The sequence below is a fragment of the Camelus bactrianus genome, chromosome 30, assembly GCF_048773025.1.
Source record: "Camelus bactrianus isolate YW-2024 breed Bactrian camel chromosome 30, ASM4877302v1, whole genome shotgun sequence".
Lineage (NCBI taxonomy): Eukaryota > Metazoa > Chordata > Mammalia > Artiodactyla > Camelidae > Camelus > Camelus bactrianus.
This window is the reverse complement of record NC_133568.1, coordinates 20,699,028-20,715,097: the sequence shown is the minus strand read 5'-3', so window position 1 is coordinate 20,715,097 and position 16,070 is coordinate 20,699,028.

Below are 16,070 nucleotides of genomic sequence, written 5' to 3'. Positions count from 1 at the left end.
CTTCCCTCATCCCCCCGGTTCCCTCTCTTGATCGCTTTCTTCCTCATCTACCCATTCCCCATTGCGCGTGCGCTCGTGCGCCCTCACTCTCTCTCTCTCTCTCTCTCTCTCTCTCTCTCTCTCTCTCTCTCTCTCTCTCTCTCTCTCTGTTAGGCTAGTTCAGAGGAATTAATTCACTTGCACAACCCACCAGATATTACCCATCATCATAGAACAAGATTAGCTCTTTTTCAAAATATGGCTCATATTTTAAGGAAAAGAGGACTTTTGAGATATTTATAGGTCATTTAGTTCTTTTGCAGCCTTACAGCAAAGCTGTGCTCCTGAACTTCCATACAAAGGCTCTTCCTCTTGATGAAATTTCAGGACTCAATGTTCTGTAAAAACCCATCTCTGGGCCATGCGTGAATGACAATCATAATTTGAGGAGCAAATACTGCCTGTAATTGTGTAAAAAATGAAATCCTTACCCCACTACAGAAGTAAGCCCTACAGTTCTGCGGAATGTTAAAGTGGTGAGCTCCTAAGCTGACTGCAAACCAGAGAATCAGAGACGCTACAGGAACTTAAAGGAGCATGTAACTTGCAAACATGAAATTGGATTTCCGTAAGTCAGACAACTCATAAAATATAGTATAGCTGGGATTATAACTATAAAAGTAATAAAAGTTTTGAATTAGGGAGAGGGTCAGAAATTTTGGGTAGTGAGCTATACATGAATTTTAAACAATATATGTCAGTTGAGAAAATTAAAGATCTTTAACTTTAAATTTAATACAAATTTAAAACTTTTAATACAAGTTTTAAAAATAAAGATAATTATAGGCCCATCTAAACACATAATTTCCTTTTTCCCACATACTCTCTTTTTACATAGTTGAATTCATGTCACATTAGTAGTTTTGCATCCTGCTTGTTTTCATTTCATACTTTTTTTACCTGTTTATTAAGTATAATCATTAAATTCTATACCCTGATTTTTTCTTGATATCCTCTTCAGAATTTTGTATTTGGTTGTCATTTTTCTATCGTGGCTAAATAATAGTTTACTTTAAAATTTCCCTATGTTTTATATCTAGATTGTTAACAGTTTTCCCTTATTAAAAATATTCTGCCCATAGATTTTTGTGAATTCTGTATTTACCATTTTAATGTTTTATAGGTGAAGGGAATTTTTTGAGCTTATCAAGTCCAACCATGTCAATTTTCAGACAGGAAACTGAGTGTGTGGGTAATTAATTGAGTTCTCAAACTTTCATTTATTACTTTTAACAATAGCCAAGACATGGAAGCAACCTAAATGTCCATCAATAAATGCTTGAATAAAGAAGATGTGGTATATATAAATACAATGGAATACTAGTCAGCCATGAAAAAGAATGAAATAATGACATTGGCAGCAACATGGATGGACCTGGAGATTATCACACTAAGTGAAGTCAGTCAGACAGAGAAAAACAAATATCATATGACATCACTTATATGTGGAATCTTAAAAAAATTATACAGATGAACTTATTTACAAAACAGAAATAGACTCACAGACATAGAAAACAAATTTATGGTTACTAAAGGGGAAGGGGGGAGGGATAAACTAGGAGTTTGGGATTAGCAGATATAAACTGCTATATACAAGATAATTGAACAACAAGGTCCTAATATATAGTACAGGGAACTATATTCGATATCTTACAATAACTTATAATAAAAAAAAATTGGTAAGCTTGGAGCTAAAGATGTGGTCAAATCCACTCAAGCATGCAAAAGGGGTCCGGAAAGTATTTTCATCAAGGAGTACATGTTAATGTGCTCAAAAATAAACACCTGACTTTGTGGCTAAGGCAAGCCCAATTTTTTAACTTACAGCTTGTTGAAGCATAACTGGGTCATTTGATTGGCTATTGTTCTTCATTTGGATGCTGAGAACGTGAGGGGAGACACATTAACTGGAAAGTACTGATGAAGGATTTTCCAAGAAGGCACGTGAGTTTAGTGAGCAGGTTATCAACTTAAAATCTCACACAGTGTAACAAAAATAGAATGGAACCCATGACAAGCAGAACTGGAAGCAGTAGCCTGTGTCAATAGAATTCCAAACTCTGAGCGCAGCAGTCTTTGTTCATCCCACAACCACCCCTCCTCATAGACTTTTTCTCCAGAAATGATAAGCAGAAGAGAAACTGTTAGAGAATTCAATCCATTCTCACTCAGGCACTGTTCTCTTTATCCAAGTCTCCCCCCGACCCCAAACTTTCAAAAGACCACACCCCAAATTTTCAGAAGACCACGAACACTTAGACCTAGAGAAATATTAGGGAGAAAAAATATCCCTCCTTCTCCAAATATGAATGTTTCTCACAGACCTGTGCAGGTTTCTATAATTCTACTGTTGGGGATTCTATTCTTGGGCCGGGGAAATCCAAGAGTTGGGAGGATGCTCTGGAAAAGGAGATGGGAGGGTGCCCAAGTTACAGATACGCCCCAATCTAGATGGAATTCTGCCAACTAATCTCTAAAACCCTGGAGCTGGGTCAGCAATGAGGATCAGCACCCATTCATTAAGGTCATGAGGGAATCTGGATTAACATGTTTTCAAAAGGATTTAAAACTATGCCTCTGTTTCAGTATCTGTAAAATTAAGGGGTTGGACAGAATGAAATCTCAGCAATGACATTCTGTTATTTCAGACTTGGTGTGAGCTATAATCAGGTGCCATATTTGTTCATGTGATAATTGGATGGGAGGACAGCTGGATTGACTGGTGATCCCACCAAGATGTCAAAGTTGAAAGACATTAACTGCCACATACATGATTCAACCTTCTTACACACCCCCAACCGTGAGGACTTAACTCTTGATTTATTCATTTAATACGCATATACTGATTGCTTACTGTATACCAAGGATTTATTTATAAGGCGATTCTATTCTTCCCAAGGTCAAAACTCTTTCCGGCTGGGGAAGGTTTACAGACACACCACAAACATATCCCGGTTTCTAAAAAACAAGCTGGTGTTGGGTTTGCTGTTGCTGCTGTTACGGTTGTTGCTGCCATTGTTCCCCTTATTTTTAAATCATCCTCATTTCAAACGATGCCCAGCAGCCAGAATTTCACCACCTGATTTGTAGACACACCCTTAGAAGAGGTTCGTCATTGTTCTTGAGAGCAATCCTTTAGCAAACCCTTCGCACTGGGCTTCAAGGATCATTTGCATCTACCATGGAGACGATCTCTTTAATCTCAAACAACCCTGATTTGTGGATGAGTACAGGGCAGGGTGAAAGACAAAACTGGAGCAGGCAAACTTCCTCCAAAGCTTTCTTCTCTGCCTACAAAGTCCCCATGGCTCCTGGGACACCCAGACCAGGACTCCACCAGGTAATACTCATTTCCTCGGTCAGCATTCTCTTGCTGTATCTCAAAACCCCCAACACTCAGACCCCAAACTTTCCATCATTCCCTTTGAAGTGGAACATGTGTTAACTAGCTGGTCTGATACGTGCTAAATGGAACACTTCCTGTAATAGGTATGGCCTTCCTAGACACCCTTAGCCTTGATGGTCAACCAGTAACATACCAATGGGGAGTATTTTCAAACCTGGGGTAGAGAATATCAGAGCTATGTAAACTTGTAAGTATAAGCTAGAAGTAAGCCACCCCTGGTTCTCTTGAACTAACATAATTAAGTCCTATATCTGTAGGTGTCCACCACCAAAGTGATGTCTTCAGTATTAGCCAGTAGGATATAAGGACTAAGGGGGCAAAAGTGAGCTAGAGCCCCGTCGGCTTTGAGTACCACGTGATGGGTCTGTGTTAATTACAATGAGACTATTCCCAAGAACTCGGAAATAATCCTTTAACCCAGTGGGAATTCTGTGGTTACACAGTTGCCATATAATGTGGAAGAACACCGTTCCTAAATCGCACTGGCTGGATGTTCTCGAGCTGGGCCCCCACAGCATCCTGGGTGCCACAATTTGAATCAAAATGTTCCTCAACTGCAGTTAAATTAACATGTGCCCAGTTCACAGAAATGAAATATTAATATATTTGATGGTTTCCATTTAAAGAATTCCTTAAACCTGTGGCATTAGTTACAAGTTACTGACATCACAAGTAGGTTGAAGATGATATTTAATTTAAGATGATGGAAAAAGCAGAAGTCACAAATACTTGTTGACTGTGGACCAGCACCAGGCTCCAACTCGGTGTTTTATTGGTTTATCTCCTGTAACCCTCAGTAGGAGACTGGGGCCATTATCACTATGTTACAGACTGGGAAGTGGAAACTCGGGGAGGTTGAGTGACTTGCACAAGCTCGCTGAACTTAAATTGTGTGATTCAGACCCACATCTTCCTTATTCTGAAATCTGTGCTGCCTCCAAAACTGTGTGCCAGAGCTTCGCACCCAAAACACAATGTTATTTGAGTTTAATAGTGAAAATTGTATTGGGGTCCATCCCTGAACAAGGTTGAAAACTACAACCCCGTTTATATATTCAGCAGTTTTTTCTTCCTCCTTGTAAAGTCTGCACAAATTACTAATTCATAGTTTACTAGAATTTAAGAACGGCTTTGGCATTTCAAGCTTAAAGATCTCAGGATCTGTAAGGCGAGAGAAAGGTAATAGACCCAAGGGAATACTCTTAATCTATTTGTGTGCCTGGATTTATTATTGTCAGCAAACACCGACTGAACCCTCCCACGTATTGGGGATTTGGCCAACCCCAGCTGCCAGCCCTGGCATACCCCTGCACATCCGGGCCGGCATGCTATGTCCTTCAGGCTACAAATTTTGTCATGAAAGGTGGAGGTCTACCTTGCCTTAGGTTACGCTGCTGATTTCTAAGCACTGTGGTTTCTCCCTGCCACACACTGTGTACCTAAGCGTGAGCCCTATTTTCTTACAGCAGAATAACGTAGGTGGAAGTGCCTGGCGCTTGGTAGCTGACCAGGGAATGCTCATTACATACAATCTGAGTATCTGAGCTGTTCAGAGCCTGCCCCCTCCGAAGGCTTTCCCAGCTCATTCCCTCTCTCTCTAACCCAGTTAAACATGCTGTTCTAATTACTGCCCTTCTGTGGACATACTTTACTTAATTACACACTTGTCACCTGAGGGCCCGAGTCTATGTGCGTGATGTGTTGCACAATCTGAGAGAGCCTGATAAGTATTTGCTGACTGATAGAACTTAATGATACCAGCCATTGAGGGCAGCCCTCTGAAGGTAATTGGAGGGCGGAAGTGTGAGAGCAAGTTCTGACTTCGGCTAATATTGTTTTGATTGATGTCTAACAAGTTGAGTAGAGAGATATTCATCCTAGGACAAGAAATGGATCCAAGCCCTGAATCCAAGGGAAGGGGTGTCATCTTCTGCTTCAAAGACTGAGACATGGGGAGAAGGGTAGGTCCGGACCTGGCTGTCCTATAGCATCCCTTAGAAAAATGTCCGTGTGTGTATAAATTAACATATAAACAACAGCCACAAAACAGCAGAGTACATGAACAGAGTTCAGAGCTGTGGTAGAGGGGTCTTCACAACTGAGAAGGGTAATGGGGGCAAAGACATCACCCACCTTATCCCCAAAAAACTTCACACCAGCCGTGGGAGCTGCAGCCTTAGGTCACCAAAGAGCTTTGCATCAGTGGACAAAGATGACCAGCCACTGCGGGGTGACCTGGCTGGTGTTCTGCATGCCCGGGTCACCTAGGCTGCTTGGTGATGGATGGAGGCACGGCACCCAGGATTTCTGGGTTTCAGTAGGACAGCGAGTGTAGAGACAGAACAGGACTCCTCTACAGACTTTTTAATTTTCTTTCTCGATAGAATGGTAACCAGCAATGATTCCTTGGAGCAAGTAAGCATCTTGCAGGTTTTGAAACTGTCATGGGAGGGAGTACTTGAAGAAGGGAAGAAAGATATTCATCCAATAAGTAAGATGACTAACAACAGTCATTTAATTTTAATACAGTGAAAAAACAAACTAACCTAATTTTGTGTGCCAAAGTGATGAACAAGACATAAGTTGCTGAACGATCGATGATTTTACCTTTAATTTCTTGCTTGCGTTTTCACTGATTTGGACTCTGCTTCCCACCCCAAGCCACTCTCCCCTCCCCACACCTGCGCACAGCACTCTGTAAGTTTATGCAATCATATTTTACCAGTTGTTTATGCTTATGAAAGGCCATTCTAATATATGATTGCATACTGAAGTGGTGATGTTTGGGCCAATAGAAAACTGTCAACATATCAAATTCAACACATCCAAAACTGAATTCAATTCTATTTCCTTCCAACTGGCTTTCTCCTCAAGTCTTAGCCTTATCTATGTCTTACCTTACAGATTGCCGTCACTACCTGTTCATTTACTGAAGTTTAAATCTTGGAAGTTCTGTTAATTTCTCCATTTTTCCCACCCCCACCCTCAATTGGGCAGTAGGAGCCTTCGTTCTGTACCTCTGCTCCCTTATTCTCTGGTCTTCTTAGCACTGCCCTGGGTTAGGCCTTCATTATCTTTTTTTTTTTAATTTTTTTAAATTGAAGTACAGTCAGTTATAATATGTCAATTTCTGGTGTACCACAACGTCCCAGTCATGCATATATATATACATACATATATTCATTTTCATATTCTTTTTCATTAAAGGTTATTACAAGATATTTAATATAGTTCCCTGTGCTATACAGAAGAAACTTTTTAAAATCTATTTTTCTATACAGTGGCTAATATTTGCAAATCTCAAACTCCCAAATTTATCCCTTCCCACCCGCTTTCCCCAGTAACCATAAAATTGTTTACTATGTCTGTGAGTCTGTTTCTGTTTTGTAGAAGAGTTCACAGTGTCCTTTGTTTCTTTTTTTTAGACAATGGAATACTACTCAGCCATAAAAAAGAATAAAATAATGCCATTTGCAGCAACATGGATGGAACTAGGGATTGTCATTCTAAGTGAAGTAAGCCAGCAAGAGAAATAAAAATATCATATGAGATCACTCATATGTGGAATCTTAAAAAAAAAAAAAAAAAAAGCCTTCATTATCTTTATTCTGTGCTACGGCAACAGTCTCCAACCAGCTTTTCTATTTCCTACTGAGTCCCCCTATTTCAGCCTGGATGATCTTCATACTATTCCTCTGGCCATGTGGAATACTGGGTCCCATGAAGGTCCCTCCCTCCACATATTTTTAAAGCATCATTGGGCTCCCACAATATAAAAGTGATGGTCAAGAACAGCACTGTCCAAAAGCAGTGTCTGCAGTGGTGATAACGTTCTGTGTCTCTGCTGCTCGATGCAGTTGCCATTGGCTACATGTGGCTACTGATCTCTTCTCCCCAGAGAAGCAGCGGCAGGTCTAAGGCGCTGCCTGAGTTGAAGGATCTTAAAAGCTGTTAGCAAAGGATAGCTTGGGACGCTGAGCAGCACGTTATAGCGTGACGAACAGCGCCATCTAGTGGACGGTAAGATGAACACTCCAAGGAATCATCGCTGGTTACCATACTATCGAGAAAGAAAATTAAAAAGTCTTGATTGTTGATAATAATTGTGCTGGAGTTGGAAAGAACTTTAGAACAGAGGGCACATAGGCCAGGCGGACTAAGTTTGATTTCTCCAAAATTTACTCAACAGTGAGAGAGCGAGGACTAGTAGGTGGCATGTCATATCCTAAGCCAGTAGCCTCATTACAAAGCACTCGGACCCGGACTAACCACAGCCGAGGTGTCCCGGAGTCTCCCTGCCCCTTAAGACCTTCACAAGTTTTGGATCAAATCCCCCTTCCTTGCCATGCGGACTGTCCAGTGCCTTCCCAAGCCGTATATGAATTCTCAGACGCCTCCGGTTCCAGAATCTTCCAGCAGTAAATTCCTATCCTCAACTCTACCTCATAGGGCTCTTCCTTTATTTTAGTCTTGGCATCAACCCAAACAGGGAAACAAACCCTTTCCGTGGTACCACGGCGGAGATAACCACCAGATCCAGACAGCCTCGCTCAGCAAGAACGAAACACACCTCCCCCACGGCGACACATGAGCTGGGCATTAAAAAGCCCTTTGCTTGACAGCATTTTGACTATTCCATCTCATTACATGGACTTTATTATCCTTTCTGTCTTCTCTGACACTTTCAGGGGGAAAAAACATTTTTTTCATATTGTCTTTTACAGAGAGTATGACCATATAGTCAATCTTCCAAACCAGGACACTATTGAAAGTGAGAAGTTCACCAACAGTAATTAAAAAACAAACATACACAAACATACATGAAATCTTTACTTGACTGACAAGCTGGTGTTATTTTATTGGTGGGCCTTTAAAATAGTTCTGTACAAAAATTACTTTCAAAAATAAATTTATATTTTAAAATAATTTGTATCTCTGCACACCAAGTAAAATATGAGAAAGAAAAATACTTCCTTGAATCAATTATCTGATGGTTAAAAAATCATAAACATAAGCAGAAGCATTTTTGTGTAGTTTAAGCAGTGTTTTAAGTATACTCGTCTCTAAATTTGTGTCACTAGTATTTTTCTGAAAAATGTAGTCTTTCAATATGATTTGTTATTTTTAAATCTTTCATAAAATTGCCAGAAATTCTCTTCAAAGTTTCATTTGATGATTAATAAAATTTATATTATTGAGAAAACAGTCTTTCTCCAAGTGCTGAAGTCCCTGGTAAGCTCAAAGCAAATTCTGCTACGTGATGAATATTCTCAATTCAAATTTTCTGTATTTCAGTGCTTAAATAATCCAGCTCCAATACTGTCACAGGGACAGTCTCTGTATCTCTTTTCAGAGAAAATTTCTTCAACAGAACAAAGCTTGTCAAAAAAACTATCTCAATGTATGCTTCTCTTGAATGTTTCATCAAAAGCAGATTGGGCAAAATTGAAGGCCTAAGTTTTATTCTACTCTGGTTAGAAATATAAATGTATCCAATTACACAAGTTCTATCAAAAGATTCTTTCCACAAGTGCATTTATAGAATTTCAAAATTAAACCTTGTACATGGTTGAACAACTTGTTCCTTTTTTGTTATCGAGTTATAGTTGATACTACATACATTACAATATTACGTACATTCAGGTGTACAATGTAGTGATTCACAATTTTCAAAGGTTGTACTCCATTTATAGTTATTACAAAATATTGGCTGTATTTCTTGTCCTGGACAATATATCTTTGTAGCCTATTTATTCATACACACTGCTACCCCACCCCTATTTTGTTCCACCCACCTTGCCTCTCCCCAGTAATAACCACTAGTTTGTTCTCTATATCTGTGAGCCTGGGTGTTTCGGGGTTTGTTTGTTTGGGGGTTTTTTGCTATAATGAATAGTTTTATTTTTTAGATTCCACATATACAGTATCTGTCTTTATCTGTCTGACTTCTTTCACTAAGCATAATACCCTCCAGGTCCATCCATGATGGAACAACTCTTGTTCTTAAATTTGTTCAGTTGCCCCCTTTATTTTTCAGTAATTAATTTAAATGTCTTTCTGTCTACAAGTTTTGTTTCCAATCATTGCAATTAGCTAAAAGCTGAGGTTTGTAGGGGGTGCTGTTCCTTCCATGTTTTGAGTAGGGACTTCCCCCGATAGTGAACAAAATGCAAACAAAAGGTAAAGGATTTATTTTCCAGAAACGAGAACAAAATCTTGAGACTTTGTAGCACATGAATTGGTTTACAACATAGTTCTTCAAAGATTCAAGTATTTCTAAGACCCAACTGATGATGGCTTCACAAAAATTCTGCATTTCTCTGTGTGTACATTGAAAGTTGACACATTTTAAAACTGTAACTTCTATTTTGGTAGAATATCGGCGTATTTGGACACAATTGTGAATTTTATAAGGACCACAACCAATTTCAGCTCTATTGCTATTTCATGAAGATTCTTTTAATTTAGAAAAGAAAACTGTTTTCACTGTAACATTGAGGTCACCAAAGTTTTTATTTGTTATCACCAGAAAAATAAATATTTTTAATCTCTAATGTTGAAACTTTTTAACTAAATTTACTGTTGAATTCATAATACTGTCAGATTTTTTATATTTGATAGACTGAAATTCCAAAAGCTTTATGAACCAGACAAAAGAAAAGGGAACCATTACTGAAATTACCGGAAATGGTTTTCTATTTGAAACAGCTCGTGACACTGATACAAAGCTGACATCATTTAACTGTTTGGGGGACCCTTCTTCTAATGAAACTGACACATCTCTAGCTCTTGCTTCCTTGGCCTTTGTGCACAAAAAAAAAAAAACAATAAAAACACCTTTTCAATTGAAAATGAGTTCATTCATTTACAAGGATGGTCACATGATCTGAATGAAATATGACACTTCCCACGTGCTGCATAAAAGTCCCTTCTCAACAGGGTGTGTACATACAATGGACTATTATTCAGCCATAAAAAAGAAGGAAATCCTTGCCTTTTGCGACACGGATGGGCCAGAGGGCGTTGTGCTGAGTGATCTCGAGTCCCTCACATACTTTCCACCCAACAACCAGGCATGAGCCTGCCCGTCTGCTTTGCAGAGGCTGCTCCCTCCCTTGGCCACTCACCTTAACAAGTCCTGCTCAACCTTCAAGACTCAGTTCAGGCACCCTCAGCCTGAGTGCCCTCCCTCTGTGTTCCAGTGCTCTGTCTAATTTCCCCACCACAGATTGTTCATTCTCCATGTGATGATGGCCTCTGCGTCTTAGTCACGTCTGTCATCTCCCCCCATTTTGGCCAGTGGCTAATATAATAAAGGTCTATCTAATGAATTAATGAGTAAATGAATGATTGAATTGATGAAAATTTTCTTGAGGACTCTGTGGACTAGATGGAGACACGAAATGACAGATTAGTTATGTAGTTTCACAGTCAGGTGGGCAAACAGCTTTACCTCCTAGATGCTCAATACGATTTTATTTAATGAAGAAATAACTCATGATTGAGGCAGATGTGCTTAAAATGACTGAAAACGGAAATGTAAAGCCCAGTCACTGCCCGCTGTACCTCCACAACTGGTGCTTGTGTTCCCACTGGGATGAAGTTTACGGCAAAGAAAACAAATGACACTCGGCAAGGTCTCACATTCCCCAGCCCAGACAGGCTGACTGTCCTGCCCATGACTTTGTAATGATGCCTCCCCAAGGATGGGAAAACCTGTTCTCTACCTGGAAAGCCACTGACCTAATTAACCTACTCAGCTAGTTCCTGCTTTCCCCTAAGTCAGCAAAGCCAGCAAAGAAGAAGAATTAAGGGCAGGGAAAGCAGCTCAGCCCAGCTCCCCATAACCTGCCTTCAGTGTTGGATTAAAATTAGCCATCAACATCAAAGTTCACTTGGGTGCAGGACACAAAGTGCCCAGCTCCTGCGATGTCCAAGCTTTCATCCTCAGGCGTAAAACTCCGTTTATCCCTATGTCCTCCCTAAGAAGCAGTGGGACCAGAGACAGTGATGTAATGACCACTTTTGGACCACAGGCTGACCTAGGAGGGGGCAAGGGTGAAACCAAGGAATCAAGTCAAGTGTCTACTTGTCACGGCAGCTGGCAGGATGGTCACGCAACAGTCCCAGCTGTCCCCAGTCCTCAGCACACACACAGAGATTCCCTGCTCCTCTCTAGCCCTCTCTCCCTGGGAAGGTACGTCCTCAAAAACCTGGCCTATTTCTCATCAGCGTATTTGCTCCTAAAACCTTTCTACTTCTTTTTTTTTAATTATGGTAACAACTCTTAACATGAAATCAACCCTCTTAACAAATGAAGTGCACAATACCATATTGTTAACTGTAGACATGACATTGTACAGCAAATACCTAAAACTTACTCATCTTGCATAACTGAAGCTTTATACCCACTGAACCCCTTCTTCCAGGCCCTATTAACCACGATTCTACTCTCTTCTATGAGTTTGACTGTTTTTGATGCCTCATGCAAGTGGAATCATGCAGGATTTGTCCTTCTGTGACTGACTGACTGACTTCACTCACTATAATGTCCTCAAGATTCATCCATGTTGCCACATATGGCAGGATTTCTTTCTTTTTCAAGACTGAATAATATTCCACTGTATGTGTATACCATTTCTTTATCCATTCACCCACTGATGAGTATTTAAGTTGTTCTCATCTCATCTCTTGGCTGTTGTGAATCGTGAAGCAGTGAACATGGGAGAGCAAGTATCTCTTTGGGATCCTTGTATCAATTTTTTGAAATATATACCCAGAACTGGGATTGCTGGATCACATGGTAGTTTTATTTTTAGTTTTTTGAGGAACCTCCATACTATTTTTCACAGTGGCTGCACCATTTTACGTTCACACCAATAGTTTACAAGGGAAAACCCTATCTGCTTCTAATTAGGTTCATTTTACACAAGGATCATTATCTTAACAAAGTGAAATATTGAATTGATAAGGATGATGACACCAGCGACAGTAATTGTAATAGTAGCAATAATGATGATGTGAAGATGCTATTATTTCTTTGGAAATTTTTACTGTGTCCTGAACAGGGCCACTGTTGGCCTGTATAGCACCTCTGTATGAGTTCAAAACAAGTGGCCCTTCTGCAGACAGACACAGCCCCGCACCCTGGTGCACCGCGGCATGGATGGTATGCCGGCTCGGCCTCAGCCCCCCTCACCCTCTCAGGGAGCCCTGGCGCACTGCTCAGTCTACATAACCACATGCAATAGTGATTACGTAGGGGAAATCCAAATAAATAGTAAAAGACTGGGGGTAGGGTATAGCTCAGTGGAAGAGTGCACACTTAGCATGTGCAAGGTCCTGGGTTCAATCCCCAGTACCTCCATTTAAAACAAAAGTAAAAGACTAAGCAGCCTACAGGAAAAGAACCAGGTCTGTGTTCATAATAAGACAGAAAAAACAACTCTGTGATGTGGGGGAGAAGCAGCCTGCGTTCTTGCCTTGACCTTAACAACCTCCTCTCTGGGACCGATGGGAGAGGGGTCCTTTCACCACCGAGGTGAGGTCCTAGACTTGGCACAGGAGAGCCTCTACCTCAGGTGTTTCCATCCTCCTTCCAAAGTCGGGGGTCAAGGCCACCACGCCTCTTCCCCTTGGAGAGGCCAGCCTGGGCTCCCATCGTCAAGAGGAGACTCAGCTCAGTCAGAGCCCTGACCATCCTCTCGGGGATGGAGGCGGCCGCTGGCTGCACATTCTTGGTTGGGGGAGGACTGGTGTGGACTGGCTCTGGCAGAGAAGATCTGCCTTGGCCCAGGGGACTCCTGGTGTCCGGAGGACTCTCAGAGATCTTTGAGATAAAGGCCCTCCCTCATGTCTGAATGGAACTCGAGCCCTAGAAACGGTGAGCAGCTTGGAGCTGGAATCCAGGCTTCCCACAGCCTCCCGCGCCAGCACCCACACGGCAACCTGCCACACCAAGGTCTTTCTGCTCGAGCTAATTTTGGTAAGCTTATTTTTCCCAAAGCTGCTCCACGAAACTATAGTCCTCTGAGAGGCAGTGTGCCTAGCAGGTTCAGAGGTCATACACATTTAAGAAACCAGTCTCACAGCCTCCCCCAGAGAGTCACAAAACACCAAATGGCTTCTCAAAACCTTAGAAAATACTGCAGAACATGTTACACTTTGGTTAGCACAAACTTTTCAAGACTTTTTAACCATGGACTCCGATTTTCATAGCGGCTTCTCATCCCAGAAGAACAACTGTTCCTCCAGACTCTCCTTTAGAGATACTGAATAACTTTTTTTTTAAGTCATCAAAGAAGCCTTTGTTAGGTCTAAGAGACAGCCACGACAGCTCAGCCACGTGGGTCGCCCGTCCCAGCAGATGCTCTTTTCCCAGCAGTCAAAATTACGTATTGCTATTTATCATCTGTGGGAGGCGCAGGAAAGCCCACGGAAGAGACACGGAGAGCTCGGCCCACGGGCGCAGGCTGCGTGGGTCTGGCCAGGCTCCTGGAAGTTGGCGAGAAGGTCCAGGGACACATCTAGCTCTATCCCATTTCTAGTGGGAAACAATACCATCTACTTTTTCTGTTGCAGAACTCGGGTCAGGAGGAGTCGCTTACTGTTGGTGAACAGGCTTGGACCCCCTCCCTTGAAAGCCTTCGCAAACTGGAGCAGCTGTCGGGGTGGCAGGTGGCCACTGGGACAGGAGCCACCAAACAGGGAAACGCCCATCTTCCACGCCTTCCCATGATGGTGGGTGGGGCTGAGGGCAAGAATGTTGTCGAAGCAGTGAAACCTGAAAGGCCTAAGAGCTGAAACTGAAAAAAGGAAAATAAATAAATAAATAAAATAAAACTGAAAAAGGGAAGCCTTTCAAGTCTGGTATGAATAGCAAATGGCATACAGTTGACTGAATATGACCCCTGAGAGGAGGAAAAAAAAAAACAGAATTTTCCAAAAAACGTGTTATGTTTATTTAACCAGAAAGGTTGGAAAAGTAAACATCCCTAGAAGGTTCGTTTGTGATATAAATGTTTAGCTAAGGTTTCTCTTTGTCTACACTCCTTTTTGTCTTCTATTTAGCATAATATTTCATTTTTAACGTAAACAGGAGAAAATCCGCCCTCGAAGGTAAGTGGCTTTATTTCACCAAGTGAAATGTTGTTAATGTAACCAAACGAACAGAGATTATGCACTTGGGCTCTGGAGGCAGAGAGCTGAGGTTTAAATCCCCAAAACACAGCTCGCTGGCCTCCTGTGCTCAACCAGGCTCCTCGTGTGTCTCATCCTCTGTTCCTCTCACCGCAAACAGGTCCTCAAGGTGAGCTGTGATATGTGTCATGTTTAGCACAGTGCCCAGCTCATAATTTCTCCAAGAATGGCAGTGGCGCTGATAAGAGTTGTAGCTGGAAAAAGTAATCATTAATAATAATGATGAAATAATAATAATAAAAGAGAGGGGCACTGGGAGAACCACTCTGGAAAACTCTTTGGCAGTAACTTCCAAAGCTGAATATTTGCATAACCCACAGCTCAGTAACCCCATCTCCAGGGATGTGTGTGTCCGTGTGTGTAAATATATAGATGCTATATTTTGCTATATTTTAATATATGTCATTCACAAGGCAGCTCCGGCGTCAACACCGCCACCCTGAGCACCGTTGTCATCAGGCCGTCTGGACGCCAGTGCCCAGGCACAGTCACAGGCTTAATCTGGGCTCCTGCCTATCCCCTCAGGTCCCACCGCCACGCTGAGCCCTCCCACGAGTCACCTCACTTCTCCTCCCATAACCAGTGGGCACGCACATCTCCTTCATGAGAGCCCCGCCTCCACTCTGTCCTTCCACGTCTGGACCAAGGCTCCAGGCCCTTCTAAAATCTCACTCCCCCCCCCAATACTTTCTGGGTCCAGCCACCTCAGGCAGAAATAGGCTATCCTGCCAGTGAGCACCAGGGCCCCTGTGCACCCACACAGAGCAGGAGAGAGGTCTTGCTGCTCCTGGCGTCCTGGCGGGGAAGGCACAGGGCCTGGCCTGGAGGCTTGGTTTGGTTTTCCTGAAGGACAGGAACAGATTGATCACGTTGGCAACACTGGACGCCCAGAGTTCCCATGTGATGCACCGATCACAGCAAAGCCGTCCAGAGGGAGCCTCCCCCAATCGTGATCCGAGGCCTTGAATCACAGCGGAAGGCGAGTGGGCTGCTGGGACAGACCAAGCTGCAGCCAAATCCTGCTACTTCCCAATTTGGAGGCTTTACCCACTTCCTTTGAGCCCACATTTCCTGGAGAAATAGATGGGCACAGCCCCTAACTCTAGGGTTACTGTGAGAACACAACACCTGGCCCCTAAAAGATGCTCCACACATGGGCCTAATTGGGCTGGTTACATTGAGGGATGTTTTGGTTGAAAGAAAAGGACAGCCATTTGGGAACTCTAAAACGGAGACGGTGCTGCAGAGAGAGGAACTCCTCCAGGGGCACTCAGCGGCCCTCTGCCAAGGGCGGGTGCCAGTGGGAAGACGCTGGGATGCAGGACCGACGTCAGGCGCCCTCGCTCTGGCCTCGGTCTCCATGAGCTCAGATCTAGTTCTCAGTTTCCATGAGCTGGGACCATGAGCCAATTACATGCCGATGTCT